Genomic DNA, 16,781 nt, shown 5'->3' with positions numbered 1-16,781 from the left:
TTTAATCTTGGATAATGAATAAGTATTTATTTTGAGTGGGAGAACAAAACAGGCAATCTGAAACAGCAATAGGTATAAATATACTAAAGATACGTAAGCAAAAATTTTACATGGTTATATGAAGCTTCAGAGTGTCAACCCTAGAAAGTACATTTTGAAAATGGAAAGGAACAATTTGATAGTCTCTTTACCTAGATAGAATCACTGATATATGGGGCTATTAATAAGTCCAAATAAGAAAGAAACAGGACAGTCAAACATCTTAATCACAACTGTCGTTTAAATAGGCTCAGACAGTAATTCCCTTCAGGCTGTTAATTGCATATCCACCTCATATCCAGTTCTGAAATTAGGTCTTTGTATTCTTGTTAAACTGGCTATTTAAATACTGAATAATATTACTGAAGGAAGTAAGTCTGCTTTGCATGGAAAGGTTTCTTTTAACTCAACTAAATTTTCTTCCATTAAAGTAAAAGAAAAGAGTGCATCTCCTTAGAGATGAAGATTTTCTCTGTCAGTCTTCATAGATTCTCAGGCTAGAAACAAAAACTGTTGTCATTTACCCAATTGTAGGGAGCTCTTAAAAAGAAAGGATCTCTAATTCCTACAGCTTGTTTTCAGGGAGCTCCTTTGGCTCAGGTGACTGTGAAGAGGAGCATAGAACTAAAGTTATTTTTTTACATGGCTTAAATTTTATCCGAAATTCAAGTGTTTGTGTAGGCATCACTGTCACACAGGATGTACCTATCTGGGTTCCAGCATCTTTGTAAAGCTTGCCAGAAGTCTAGATAGCATTACTGTATTTATTGTGATTCTTTTAAGTGTGTCCTTCTTTTATAGGGTCAATGTGAAATAACATATTTTCTTTTACCAGAAGTCAGCAAATTTCATGTGAATATGAGAAGAAGACAAATGCTACTTGAGACAAACACAGAAGTAGTCATGGATAAGGAGATAATTTAGGAGATGATAATTTTCCAGGTCTGGATTTCTTAAAACTTTTTAAGAAACTTGTCATCTGCCATCTTCTCTACAGTATTTGTATACTCAAAATGTTTGCTGCATTCCTTTCCTCTTGGCATTTTTAGTTTGAAAACATAGATACAGCATGAGAGATTAACTGTTTCAGTATCTATATTCTTTAGAAAAATAGGGTCAAGTTACACTTGTTCATGTCACTGGTTGTCCTTAGCTTAACACTGTTTCAAGATAGTGCTGAAATTTTTGTGCTAAAAATACCCACTATAGCTGACAACCAAATGCAATCAAACCTGTAAGGTTGTTTTATGTAATACTGACAGGAAAAGAAAAGACCAGAGCGAGAAGGAAACAATCCGTCAGTTGCAGAGCAGAGTTTTAGAGTTCAGCTCTTCTGTTTTATGTCTACTGCCATCCCTAAATACATGTATGAATGTCTGGAGAAGACTACCAGTCAGGAGGCACACAAATATACAAGCCTTCTGGTCACCTAAAGGAAATTTTATAGCTCTGCACTTAGCCAGAGCTCCCCCTGGGTGGAGGAGGGCCGGAGAACAACTTGGAGCTACATTTCAGCTGTAATTTTGGATCTGTGGCTGGGACTATGTAAGCTCCAATGTCTTAAAATTCATATTAAAAAAAAATGGGAAATTCACGGGGATAGGAAAGAAACAGAATGTATTTGTTGAGCAGAAGCCAACATGTACAGTGTAATGATCTTTGAGATGAAATAGTAACCATCTGTACAATGAAACTCATCCTGCAAGCAAAATATGTGTTCAGATGTAAGCTTCTGTGATTTCCTCATCCTTTGAAATTATCAAACCTTCTTTTATGCACTTTTATCTCTCTCACTGTTTTGGTGTCTCTCTGGCCCTACTTCTCCTCTGGCCCGTGGTGTACAGCTCCATGGTCAAACGAGTCACAGTTTCACACTTTCCTGCTGTCAAATACCTTTTGCTTCAAAAACTACTTTAAGCATCAGGCTCTACTGTTGCTTCCTATGATGCACACACTAAGAACAATCATTAGAGTTTGTTAGGGCAAGGAACTTCCTCCTGGCTTGGTCATTAAGCATTACATAATTACATCACCTATATAAACTGTTTTATAAGTTGATCTTTGATCAAATAGGACTACAATTTTCCTAATTAATAAAATATTTTTTTATTTGCAGTTTTAAGAGATTAGTGTTATTTTCAAATATTTTGATATTCTTGTCTCACATCTGATCCTCTGACATGAATTTTCCAGGCCGATGTACAAGGAAAAATTTCTCACTCCAAGTGCATGGCACACTCAACCCCTTAAATAAAACTTTGTATTTAAAAAGTGTCAAAACCATTCAGAGTAATTTCATGTGCTACTTGACCCATGGAGAGAAGAGGAGAGTCAATTCTCTCAAATGAGCTGAATATAACAAATATTAGTCAGAAGCTTATGGCTTCTCTCAGAGATGCTTGGATGCTAGTGTTGAGGGGAAACAAAAGATAGGAGAGGTTACGCAGAATTTGCAAGGCAGCAATTGACTCTTCCAGGCAACAGCATTTTCCTAGGATCAGGCCTTGGTTCATTAGATTCTATAACACAATCTACTATTATTAAATATGACCAGCTGAGAATACTGATGTTGCTTTCAATTGACATTGATGCAGAAGAACTTAAGCACAAGGCGAACTGATTTCCTACAATGTTTTCTTGTATGTGGTTTCTTGTTACAGGACATTTTTATCTCTCTGGCATCTCAAGGAATGAGAGAACATGGTGGCTGACACCAAGAGGATTTACTGTTTATACTCCAGTCAATGGATACACTCTGGAAACCGTAAGTTGAACAGCAAATTGCTACTCACTGTAAAATCTGTGGTGCAAACTCATGGAACACAAGCCCCTTTTTTTGTGTGTGTGGTTTTCTTAAAAGTTTTTGTTTGTCTTTCTGCAAAACAGTATAATAGATGGTGTTATGGTCTTTCTGTGCTCTAAATAAAAGCAAAGATAGAATTAACAGCAGAAGGGGGTAAGATGACAGTTCATTGGCCAAGATGAACAGTTTGCTCCAGATGAAATAATAGTCAGAGTGGAAGGGTTGCTATCTTATCACAGGGAGCGCATATCTCACTGGAACATTTCAGGAGTCATCCACTAGATCAGAACTGTCCCATAATGGTTTTACAGCCTGATCTTGCTTGGAACTTTTGCTCCCCACTGGAAATGCCTGTGGTGCTGTACAGACCTAGGGGATTGGTGCATTTCTGATGTATGTTCCTGGATGTTGCACCAGTGTCTTTCTTATAATGAGCAAAACATTTACCTCTCACTCCCCTACTTAAATTCTATAATTCCGTTCTTCTAACGCATTGTTAGGTAAATGGGAGATATGTAGCTAGCCAGGGCTAAATTGCTACTCATGGTGATATCAAGAAACATCAGATAGTTGGACAGTGAGTTTTATATGAATGTTCAGGATCAAAATGAAAATAAAGCCCCCAGAGTTTGGATCAGAAAGGAAATCTTCACCTTATCTCAGCTTCCAATGGCCTGATGGGCAAGGCGATGTGGATTTTATTTTTTACTGTTCTTCAAAGTCTGAAGTGCATCTCACTTTCTTTAGTCCTGTAAGCATTTAATTAATAAACTCCCTGTTTTTTTAAGGCAGTAATGCACTGCTGATACCCTCTTGGGTCTCTTGGTCTTCCTCCTATGACAGTGCAATATTTGAAATTCTCATCTTGTTCTGAAAGTTTTGTTTGTTATAATGGGATTAAGTGTGTTTATGCAACAGTGTTCTCATGGATGCTCCTATACCAGCTGCTTCCCTTCTGGCATTGTCTTCGGTGGTGATGGCTCTGTTACAGTCCTGTGGATCTCTGTACTTCCAAGTTACACTGAAGTGTAATTAAATTACCTGCAACAAAACTTTGCAGTCCAAGCACTGTTTGGGATGGCGTGCGAAAACAATCCCAGGTGTACTGAGTATCCAGGGCTAGAATTGCTTTCCTTGTCCCTGTAGGTTTCTCCGTGGAAAGGACCTCTGTGAAGGCGCTTGCAGGAACTTCTTGTTGCCATGCTGAGCACACCAGGAGACACAGACCTGGCAGGTGTGGTGCTCCTGGCCAGTGTGGTTCCAAGTGGCCCAGAGCAGGCCCCATTGCTTCATTTCCCCACAGAGCACATCCCTTCATCCCACAGATGTAACTGCTGCTCCATACCTGCTTGTGGCTGTCGCATTGCCTTTTCCCCGTCATGGAGCGACTTCTGTTTCACTTTAGAACATGGGTAGCAAGCATATGAAGAGATAGTTTTTTGCTGCTAATGTCAGCACAGATTGGAGCACAGCCTCCCTGAGAAATCTACGTTGGAGATATTCCACTAAATGTAGTGAGAGAGGGCTTTTTCAGGAGTATGTAGTTTGTGTGATTCATATTCTGATCAAAAAGATGGGACTCATGTATTTTCTATAGCTTTTTAAAGTCAAATGACTTGTCTATTCTTGACACATGTTCAGTTCCTGGGCCATTGTTTTGGCACATGAATTGATCCTTGTATATTTTCAGTTGCATATGAGTCAAAAACTTGTCACAAATATTTTTGATTTATCACATTAAAAAAGTCTCATTTTTGCAGTCAAATCATAACAAAGCCTCCCAGAAGAGCAAGAGTTGTAGGAACAGGGCCTTTGTATGCAAACAAAATTCTAATATGCATTCTTCAGAATCTTGAGTAATAATATCCTAAATTACGTATGCTTAAAAGGATTCTTTTAGCATACTAAGAGGAATTAATAGCAAAAAAAAATGAATAAAGATAATTTTGGATTGATAACTAGTTTTTAAAATTTGCAATACAGTTTCTTTGACATGAAGTAATATCCTGAAGGAAATAAATCTCAGCAAAATAGTAAGGAAGCTGCAACTGGCAATAATACTGGGATGGCTGAAAATATTTATTATCTCTAGATCTAATCTTTATTATGTCAAGATTCTGTGGGATCAAGAACAAATCAAAGGCAAATCGAATTGGACTTTAAACTAGTGGCTTTTGTATGCTCAAGGACAAACCCGATAATCTAAGAAAGCTGAGAAAAATAGGCTTTTTGTACTTTGAAAAATGCAGTTACTGAATGTTGCAGGATTTAAGGAAATGACATGGTTATCTCAGCTTGGGCTGAAATGTTTCCTTTAGTACAATTCCAATGATCTGCTTCCTTTTGCCATGTCTGATTAAGACTGACTTTTTTCTTCTTCTAATAATAGGGAAGCAGAATATGCAAAATACTCCATTGTGTAAAAACAAACCAAAATACATCACTGACTGATCTTTCTAAAATAATTAAACATCATAAGTAAATCCACCATCTTTCCCCCTGTCACTGGTTCTTTGGGCCTACAAATGTTGAAGTGAAGGTAAGGGACAGATGAGGCTGATGGACAGTTGTCATCTAATCCTGACAGATCTTCTGTCCACCTCCACTGAGGAGACACTGAAGGGTGTTATCATTCCCCTGAGTTAAGCTAAACCCATGACACCAAACGGTATCTATATAATGTACAACAGTTGGGTTTCACCATCACCTCCTATCTCATTTTCTTTTCTACCCTCCTCTTAGAGATCTTTTTCTGACCTTTGTGTGTGGGTATTTTCCCAGGAAGTGTGACTTAGCTGATTAAGGCTGTGGCATGTCTTGTTTCCCTGCTATGAACCCATGACTAAAAGGGCAGCTAAAAGCAGCTTTGTAGTCATCAGAGGCTTCTCGGAGTTTGCCAGGTTTTGGAGTGGCTGATAAGACCATGTGCTGGGTCTGTCCTTTTCCAAGTGCAAGCGAGTTGAAATAGAATAGAAGTTATGTTTCGCTTCTAATTTCCATGCTTTTCTGCCCTTGGCTGTGTGGGTCTGGTTTGCTACAAGGAATTATTGGTACTGATTTAGTAGTACTGATTTCAACTAACTGTAACTTTGGTGCTCTCCTTCACACAAAGTGAACTTTTCCCTTATAAAAACCTAAAGACTGTAGTGAAAGGCAATGGAAAATCCTTTACTTAATGTGTTTTATTGTTTTTCCTTTTTTCCTAGTTAATAAGAGTCAAAGCATTTTAATTTTCACAGTGAAACCAAGTGAATAGTTGGAAACTCTTAATCCAGATGTTATAGACTGTCATATTCAAATAAAGACTTTTGTCCCTCCTTTTCTTTCAAACTTAATATACTTTCCTGGCCATTTGACAGACAAAAAACCACTGAGTGTTTGGGGAATGACCAAACCACTTGGACATCTGCCTGGTTGGTGTCCTACCATGGATTCTTCATAAAACTAACTTTGTACCTCTGACTAGCAAGAACCATTGAATTCAATACCAAAAAATGTTACATAATCTTAGACAAAAGTCAAATGTACTTATAGAAAATTTCTCCCAGCCCTAATCAGAGACCAAGATGTCTTCCATATGCAGGAATCTCATCTAACATTCATTTTTTAAATGCAGCAGACAGAAAGCATGATCTAAGACTTTGCTCTCCACTATTTGGAGAATGGGGCATAAGTATATTACATAAATTTGAGGGATTTTGTTTTTAGTTTGGCAAAAAAATAAAGTTGTGCATCTTGCCAAATGCAATGAAAGAAATAAACTCAGCTGTTTTTATAAAGCCAGTTTTCTGTGCCAGTTCAAGTTGCCTAAACAGTACTTTTCAGCTACACTTGCGCTTTGAATGGGCAGAGCTCAGAAGGTGTGGTTATGAATGCACCACAAAGGAAAATAAATGAATGGAAATATCACTACAAATAGCTACCTCCTTGAAATCCAGTATATATTTGGCTCCTAGCTTGTTTCTTTCTTTCACCAGTAGTGAAGGATAATGAGCTTCAGGGACTGTGGGTACCTGCCACTGAAACAGAACCGTAATGTCTTGCAAAAATAACATTGAAAGGACAATGAAGAATCACACTTAATGGGAGAGGAGCTACCAATGTGACTATTTGAATGACAAAACTTTATGTCAAGACTCATTACATGACCTCCTTTGTCCTTGGCTAGGACTAATGCTTCATTTGAATGTTTTATCTTGCCTGTGAACAATTATATTTATGAATTCTGAGAGCAGACCCAATGTGCAGGGGGTACTGCATGCAGAAGTCACAGTTCTTCCCCTGTAGCCATCTGACATCAAAATACAGCCAAAGAACCCAACAACCCAACAACCAACCACTGGTCATACAAGCTGGGGTGGAGGGACTATAAGCAGTAGCAATATCACTGCAGAAAATAGCGATCCTAAAGCTAGTATTACTTCATTTGGGTAAAAAATGTTAAAACAACTCACTCTCTTATGGTCTTTTTTGGCTTTAATTAAAAAGAAATTTAGCTGTCAGTAGGAAAGATCTGCTACATGGCCTAAATGGAAGCCTATCTTCTTGACCAGTAATAAAAGCACATTTCTGCAACAGGAGAAAAGCAGTCTTAGTTCTGTCATTCTTAAAGTCTAATTCAGAGTGGATGTTGCAGCTGGTGCTGCTCTATTTGCACTGAGATCTCCATCCTCACTTAATGCTGGTGTGTATATCTACAGTCTTATCTATGTGTCTATGTATAGTCTCATTATAGCTATTCTGTGGGGTAAGACAGGGGAAGAATGTTAACATTATCCTTTAGGGTCACTAGTCAGGGACTGAAATGGATTAGCAAACTATGTGTTTCTGTTAGGAGACAAGCAATGAATCACCAACAAATTGTTGCCTTCTGCTAAATCAGCAGAAACATCAGTGTCCCATTGTTAATTGTTTATGAGGTCCTTTTGATAGTTTCCTGTAACAGTTAGCTCAAAATCTACCAGTATTGTTCCAATGCATAAAATCCTTATTCTCTGCTGCTTAGTAGTGATATACATCTGGATAATGGGTGTGTAAAAATGTTATCAGTCTGTTGTGGGAGAGCTTTACACCCACTTTTTTGCTGGCGACTATACATGCTAAGAGGCAAGCATGGAACCAAGCCTTTAAAAATGTTTAATAAGCAGATTAGGCAGAGTTGTCAGAGAAATCTGAGCTGCAGTGCTGCTGTTAATGCTGGAAATCATGATGTATTGCTAAAAAATCAGATGTTAATTGGAGAATTAAAATCCCCATTTACGATACGCAGAAAAGCCTGGGGGTTCTGCTTTAATGTAAAGCTGTGTGTTTCAAGTGAAACCATGTCTGCCTTGAAACGACATGTGGAAATTTACTTTTATATGGTTTATAAATATCTGTATATTTATGGATTTCTCTAATTTCTAGGTGGGTGACACTGCAGTGCACTTCCCCTTCGTTGCTGAGGAGTATGCTGGCCTGTTAGAATGTTGAAAGTGGATGATGCTTCAGTCATCCCCTGGTGTGAGAACACTCGCTCTACTCAGACCAAATCATCCTGCCCTGAGCTGCCCTTTTCACACTGTGATTACCAGCAGGTTAGCCCAACTGAATTAGAGTTATAAAATCTCCAAAGCTATTGAAATGACCTCGGTAACCTCAAAGAGAAGATGATCTTAAGTGGATCATCTAAGTGGAGTAAGAGTGATTTTCTTGCTTTTAATGAAGTAAAATCATACTGCTCGGAGTGACTCACTAACACCAATTTTCAACTGTTACTTCATGGATACAGTTTTTGTGTCATTATTTTGCTGTATCATAAGGCACACAATGCAGTGTCATATAAACATACTTAACAGGCTGCACAATGTTTATTGAGAAAAAGAGCTGTGCACTAAAAGGAGTAAAACAAAGATACTACAATACTATGATTGATATTATAATATTGATTAATATTATATACTATTAAGATCAAAGAGAGAAAATCACAAATGAAGATGGGAAATAACCTGATATATTACTTGATACTGTGTTTCTCTTTCAGTGACTACAGAATTAGTTTCTGCTGCCAGGAAAGCAGGAGCACCTTAGCTGAGAACTTGCGATGATGAAAAGAGGAAACAGTTCAGCTCATTTTCACTGGTCACTTGGTGAAATACCCGTGCAACTGACACAGGTGAGTTGTTTTTTAAAATGCATGTTCTGGGAAATGTAAAGGAACTTTGCCTATGGAATAAGTCCAAGCTACAAGAAGTACAGCAGAATCCATGAACTAGGAGGGAGAACTGAACAGGAAAAATAAGCTCTGGAAGGAATTCTTGAAAATTATGTGAACAGTTCTACCAAATACTGAATAGTCATATCTAAGATTTTAGTGATGGTACAAAATGATCCAATCAAGAGGTGGAAAATGTTTTTGAAACAATGATGAAACATGGACTATCTAGAATTGTATAGTTGGACCCAACAAGAGTTATTGCATTTTAAGCAAGATTAAATTAGAATTTTGTACACAATAGGAAAACTCATTAAAAAATCAACTGTACAAAAGATTGTGAAACAGATATTCAACCAAGATCAAAAATTTGTGACCGAAAATGATGGGACAACTAGACAGTTTCCATTTGCATCAGTTCTTTGCTTGCCACACTAGCTGACTAGAAACTAGCTCTCACAGACTTTAAGTCCAGCTCAGCATTGCAAACTGTATCTGTCTTTAAAATAACAACACAAACCCCCAAATCCTTCCTTTTAAAAATTCAGCATATTATGCTCTATAAATTTTGATTTAGATGCGTTTCAGCATGTGTCCTTATTTTGTTCAGTGAACAGTCACCAACAGATGCTGTTTCCAGTTTCCAAAGGTGACGAATTTTATTTGTGCTGTGGCATGAGAGGCTAGGTACCTAAACTAAATATTTATGTAATATAGTTTCCTCACAGAGCTTCAGAAAACAGTTTTCTTTTTAATTATAGAAGCAACTGAACCATAGCAAATATAAGTTTTGTGCTCTAGCAAGAACGCTGTAAGTACTGTTAATGTCTTGATTTGTTCCTGGTGTGTGATACAAGACTCCAATTCAGGAATTCTGCTACTCCTTTATAATAACTATTGTTTTTCAATAAATTAATTTATTTGATTCTGTTTTATGACTGTGTTAATGAGTATTTTCCTTCATAATAGTGAAATGGACAAGTGAATGTCAGTTATTTACTATATATCATTTTCCAGATACCCTATCAACAACAGTTAAGTGCTTGCTGTGACTGGAATGTAATCTCAGGGGTTTTGGTTCTGTTACCTCCATGGAGCTTTCACTTCTTAATGGCCACAGAGACTAATCTTGAGTTAAGAGCCAAACATTTTTTCCTCTGCAATAGTGCAATCATGTTTAGATTTGTGGCTCTTAATGTCAAAAGGAAATTTTAGTTCATGCATGCCTTTCCAGGCAGAATAGCTCATGTAGAGGACATTAGAATGACTTAAAGGAAGCCTGGAATAAATTCATCAAAATTATAAAGGAAAACAAATTATTTAACCTGTGTAGTTATCCTATATTAAAGAAATGAATAATTAACTGTGAAATCTGGGGGCCCGTGTTTATGCTGGGCTGTGAAATAATGGTAGGAAAAAGTAGCCTTGTTACAGATTTCTCCTATGAGTACGTGGGGAACATCTGCATCTCAGTTATCTGCACTGGCATGTGCACAGGTTTATTTCTGCTTACATATGGTATGTAGTACTCATCCTCCTGTCACCCAATGAGGCAGCAGAAACAATACTCTGTCACTTACATGACACCACAGACATCATAGAAGCTGTGAGACAAAACCCAAGTGTATATGTCTGAAAACTACTGCCCTATCTTTTGTTAAAAATCCTGAATAAAAAAATATGTTAGTGAACCAATTAGCACACAATTTTTGACTCAAAAAAAGCTAAATTAGGTTCTTCACCCAGAGGGTGGTTGGACACTGGAACAGGCTCCCTATGGAAGTGGTCACAGCACCAGCCTGATGAGCTCAAGCAGTGTTTGGACAAAACTCTCAGGCACAGGGTGTGACTCTTGGGGCGTCCTGTGCAGGACCAGGAGTTGGCCTTGGATGATCCTTCCAACTCAGCATACACTATGATTCCAATAATTTGTTCACAGTGAATAGTTTGCCTAGTAACAGTTGTAGTCCTGCACTTGTGTTGTCATAATCACAATTCAAATAAGGTGCTTCCATTATGATTAGCTTAAGCTTTAGTTTTAAGTGCTGGTTGGTGTTTTGTGTCTTGTGTGAATAGTCACATCTTGGGCTTTATGTTATGATACACTTGAAGAAGTGTACTAGAAAGGCAGACAGAAAGTAAAAATTAAGGTACTACTGTAACGATATTGTGGTACACAGGTTCAATATTTATAATTGGAAGACCTTGAAAGTTTTCACTTTCTCTTCCTTTGTTTCCTTTTCCCCCGCCTTTTATTCTGGCAGCTTCTTCAGGCTACTACATCATCACCTCACATAATATTTATGAGAAAAATACATTTCACCTGCTGGCATAAAGGATATCCATTTGGAGAATGGTAAATCCAACTGAGTTTTGCAGTGATTGCCAAATTCTTTTATCACTAATTTATAAGCATTTTAAGTAATGTAAATATTTTCCCATAGAAGAATATTATTTTTATTGTCTCTAAAGGCAAAAGAATTAGTTACTTCTCCAGAACCTGCCAAAAACTTTGACCTTTGGTAGCCAGTATCTGATTAACACCTGTAATGCATCCTAGCAGAAATTTAATGTTGTTCCTAGTGTTCGTGCTGTCTGCCTTCATCCTTCCCCCACCTACAATTAGTTGCCTCAGCAGCCAAGGATAAAATATTCTTTATCTCTTTAGAAAAAATGCAAGTCTGCTGTATCACTGAAATTTCATTTTTTTGAAAATGAAAATGTGAAAATAATGCCAAGTTTGGGGTTTTTTTTGAGGTAGACAAATCTCTTAACAATTATTTGCCTTACTCAAGTTTCAGAGTAGCGCTATGGCTACTAAAATTTCTCCCAGACAACTGCCTGTTGCTTTAGAAACAGAGGTATTAAATATCACAGAACTGAACTTCACAGAAAAGATTGTCATGGTAGGGAGAGGGGATGAAATTTTTCTGATTTTATAAGTTTATTGGAAAATTATATGGTGGATTGCTGGATTTTAATAAGAAGGAAGGATTTCCCTGTCTTTGTTCCAGGGAGTTATTTAAGCCCTCAGATATTAACTCATTCAGAATAAATCAGGAACATGGAATATCTAGAATCTTACTTTGAAAGATTTTGAAAAAACTTGAAGAGCTGATTTTCTCCAACTATTTGCAACAAGCACTGAGTTTTGAGACTGACATATGGTTAACATAAATTATTAACAAAATTAGAATTACCTTCCTATTGATTCCTTTCCGTTGGCTAAAAACTGATGGTATTTCAGTTGCAAGAATGCAAACTGAAGAAGGTGCCAGAAACATCTCCATTTATACATAAAAGTGTGAGAGATGGATATATCCTTAAATACATTATAGCCATATAGTACATGTAAATAGTTACACGATGACATAACCTATTACAAGACTGAGAAAACCAGGAAATTATATTTTGAGGATGCTATTTAATGTGCTCTTTTAATTAAACCAACATTATTTAGAAACGTAATATGTTATTGCCCCCCCCAAAATGACCAAAGGGGAAAAAACCCCACCTTCAAAAAACTATTTCTTCTGGGTTTGTGCCTCCCCACAGCTTCCAGTGAATCTATCAGAGAGTACATTAGAAAAAGATTAGAAGAGCAATAAAAACTCCAAGGAGACAGGAACATGAAAACACAAGCAAACAATTTTTCCCCAAAATATAAGTCACAAGATCCATAGCTCCTCCTTAGTGTTAATAATCCTGCCCACCCCCCATCAAGTAATGAAAAGAGAAATTAAAAGCTTTGAGCTTTGCCAGGAAGGATGCTTCTGACAGTGATGGTTTCTTGTTCTTGGGTGAGAAGTGTAGAGTTCCAGACTTTGTCACAGCCATGATTCCAGACTACACTTAGATGTGAGCTCAGTAGCTGCAGAACAGAAGTTTTTATAAAAGGAAAAACTTCACTGTCTAAATTTTATTGTAACACTGTATCCCTGTGTAAATTCTTGCATACAGGCTATATATAGAGTACAGAACATGTACCTAATGACAGACATGTAGTTAACATTTTTACTCTATTTTATGGGGTCAGGATAAACAGTAATTGAAGAAAATGCAGTATATTATTGAACTCCAGGGTGATCATGGCAAGCATATAACTACATGATCTTAGATATAATTACTCTCACTTAAACTCTGCTAATCTGCAATAAAATCTTCTTTTAAATTCTGTGCAGAATTGGGTCTGCTAATTTTGTTCTTTCCAAGTCACATTTGGGACCTAAACTGGCATAGCTTTTACATTGACTCAGTTTCAATGACCACAGGGTGTTGATTTATGACATGTGATAGGAGATGCAATCTTTCTAATTTTACACCATTTGGAATAACATGTTTGCAAGGCTGATATTTGGTTGAAAAGTCTGACATGCTGTAAGAAAGAGCAGTGCCAGGAAGAAGGGATAGTATCTGCTCCATTTCATTCCTACTGGCGTTATCTTATTCTGTGCTTCCAAGAAAAAAAAATAGCGTGGTAGTATATTCTGCTATGAAAAAAACAAGCAACCACCTGGGAGTTCCTTTCATGTTACTGAACACTGAATGTTCACAACAGTTGCTGTTATTAGAGACAGCAAACATTGTTTGTTTCACATAGATTATTACTTTGAGTGTGTGCATACAAACTTACCTATGCATTTTCTTCTAATATTTAATTTAGGTGGTTAAAATTTATGAAATTAAAGTGTTAAAATTCTCATAACAGTGTCAATTTATGTTCAGCTCAGAATCCTGCTGTGATACCTCAGAAGAACTGTCATACTGGTGCTGCTGTACTGCCTCTGCATCACACCAAGAAACCTGTTCTTTTTGTGAAATTGCTAAGGGCATATTACGGATCTTCACAGCGCTTCTGCCTTGATAAACTAGGCTTGCAGGAGCAAGAAGCCCTTACTGTGCAAAGGCAAAATGCACTAAGTAAAGTATCTGTCATAGTGACAATCACAAATATGCACAGACATGGGCAGATTTCAAGTGAGATTTTAAGAAGAACATAACAAGAACTGGGCCACAGAAGGTCTACATTAAACATCAGGTCATATCAGCCGGGAGAACTGGACCAAAAATTTGAAAGGCTGATTCTAGATTGGGTGAAAAAGAAGTAGACATACTACATGCATGTCATAAGACAACTAGATGGCTAACAAAACATAAACTAGAGCTGGAAGGGAATGACAATTTTCTTGTGAGAACTTTTTGTTAATCTTCAGAGGTTGTGTTGGAACCTTTAAATTCACAAATCAGTGCAGGATTGTTTTGCTAGAAGTAGAAACTGTTCTTTTCTGCATTTTTTCTATGGAAAGCAGAGTTGCCGGTGATAAAAATCTTCAGGCTTGTGGAAGACAGTCGGCATAATGAGATGTAATATAGATTGAAAATGAGCAAATAACAGCGGGGAACACAAAGTTAATTGCTATGGGGTTGACTGGCATCTTGAACCTTGGGACTGGCAGTCCTGGAGCAGGGAGCCCTGTTCTTCCACACCCACACAAAATACTCAATTCTTCTGAATTCCACCTGTAAATATCAGCCACAGAGGATGTTTATTCTTTTGCTTTTCCCTGAAGTTCATCTAAGAAACAATTCTCTGAACTTTACTTCCTGTTATGATAGAAACTGTGATGTTATTTCCATTTTTTTAGTTATTCAATGCAGTTAAGCATAACTGCTGATTAAACCCTCGCATCAGCTAAAATGCTGAAGCTATATTTATTATGTATTTTGCACATGTGTATGTATAATATTCTATGTGTACTGCACATATGAATAACTGTCCTTAATGAATAATTTAAGAAGAAGCTGTATTTACATCTACATTAGGCCTTTACCATCCTGCTCAGAAAGTTTCCGGAAGAATCTTTTACCTTTACTACTTTTTAACTTTGCTTCCTAAGCAAATTGTCTAATGTAGCCAGGCATGGTGCATGTATCTCTGCCACTGCATAGTATCTCTTGAACTAAGTGGAAAATGCCAACAATTTAACAGAAGTTTAATAGTATCACACATGCCCCTAGCCATTTCCTTAGAACAGATGCATGGGTAAAGAAGATAGCAGATAACACTCTCTGCTGTCTGAACAATTGCAGCACATATTTTACTCAGACATCAAAAAATCTGTGTGTTAGAGAAATATTATTGCCCTAGCATGGAGAAGCTTCGGATGAAGTTTTCATCTTCGTAAACAACAAGGTGTCTAACTATGACTCCAAATCTATAAGAAACAAGGTATGATCAGTTCCACAGATCTTGGAAAGTCTTCCATGATGTCATAATGTGCGAAAACTGTACAAAATGTTTGAGGCACTGATGTTATAATGGACTATTTATAATCTTTTTTCTTTCTTTTCTCTATAACGTCCTTGCTTTACATGCATGCAGCAAATAAAAAAGGCATCTAATCTGATACTAATCTTCAAAGCCTTATGGAAAGGACCCTGGATGTTCTACGATCCAGACTTTAGACCATGTGAATTGAGATTTACAACCATATGAAATACATTCACAAATAGTTGTGCTGGAACTGACTTGTGCGCTAAGCAGGAGAAAGGGATAGTGTAGTAGGATAAAAGATATTTTCTCAGTGCATTTTAACGAAACCTAATTTTTTAAACTAATCCAAAATCAGGACTTTTCTTCATAATTGGGGTCTATTTCAAGAAATATCTCTCAGTCTAAATAATTTGGAGAAGAGATCTTTAAGAGGTTTGAATTAAATGTGAACGAACAATGTCAAAAAATATCTTTATTTTATCATTCTTAGAAAAAAATATTTTCAGTCAGTAGTAAGCTTGAGAGGTAAAAATCACTTGACGTTAGTAGTAACTGGAACCAGGAAATTATAGAGGAAATGCTTAAGCTGTCATAACTGCGGAGTTCATCTTCAGAACCTCTATATTAAACATTCGTACATTACTTGCTGTAGAGATCTTATGGGTCATGACTGTTCTTGCAGTTTCCAATCTGTCAGAAGAACAGGTTTTCCACTGCTGGAAGTAATGATAAAATCTCATAGTGCCACACTTTTTCATGATGTCCTTGAACAGCATAAACCTACAGATTATGGGTATGGCTTCTCTAGCGACACTTTCCACGTATTTTGTTATGGTAGCCACACAGTCTGTTTAAAAAATAATTGTGATTTCATTATGTTTATCAGTTTGGGTCCTTCAGAAGCCTTCTGCAGTTACATGCCCCTCACACATTTCACTGTGTCAATGATCCAGTGTTAATTTTACTCTTTTTTAAGATACCCTGTTGTCCTCCCCACATGACCATTGCATCACACTAGCAGAGGCTCTCTGCCATATACTTGTTTCAGAGTGCTGTCGCTGGTAGAAGTCTGGCGGCTTTCTGGCTTGCCAGACTTTTTTCTGAAGGCCAAGCATCCTCCCTGATGGACTTAAGTGTCCTTGTAAGGTATGATCTGCACGAATGCTCATGAAAGATGAGCTATTCCGTGGCAACCTTTGGCTTTACCCTATGGAAAAAGCATGGTAGCTATCCTTCAAGGAAATGGTATTTTAAAGCCTTGCATTCACGCTGGGTTAAACTCACACGATGGCTCAAGTACAACACCCGGTGAAGCCATGTTGTACCTTCCATCTCTTCTCCCCGATACTACAGTCGGCTGGAAAAAACCAACTGGCACAGAGCCGTTTAATTCTCGCTCTCCTGAGGTATCTCTCATTGCAGCACATCACACCTAACTCCTGCGGGACAGCCGTGCCCAGGCAGGCACGGCG

The 16,781-nt window shown here is 37.4% G+C and overlaps 1 long non-coding RNA gene across 1 annotated transcript in view; it reads right to left on the bottom strand.

Moving 5' to 3' along the window:
- The window catches only part of LOC108449298, a 28,743-nt gene that overhangs the window by 9,163 nt on the left and 2,799 nt on the right, over positions 1 to 16,781 (bottom strand). The window contains exon 2 of the long non-coding RNA XR_001865448.1: positions 12,550 to 12,602. This is a non-coding gene — a long non-coding RNA (uncharacterized LOC108449298). The remainder of the gene's footprint in view (positions 1 to 12,549; positions 12,603 to 16,781) is intronic.

This window comes from Corvus brachyrhynchos, unplaced genomic scaffold (assembly GCF_000691975.1).
Source record: "Corvus brachyrhynchos isolate BGI_N302 unplaced genomic scaffold, ASM69197v1 scaffold70, whole genome shotgun sequence".
Classification (NCBI taxonomy): Eukaryota; Metazoa; Chordata; class Aves; order Passeriformes; family Corvidae; genus Corvus; species Corvus brachyrhynchos.
Note: the sequence above shows the minus strand (reverse complement) of the source record. Positions and strands in the feature narration are given on the sequence as shown.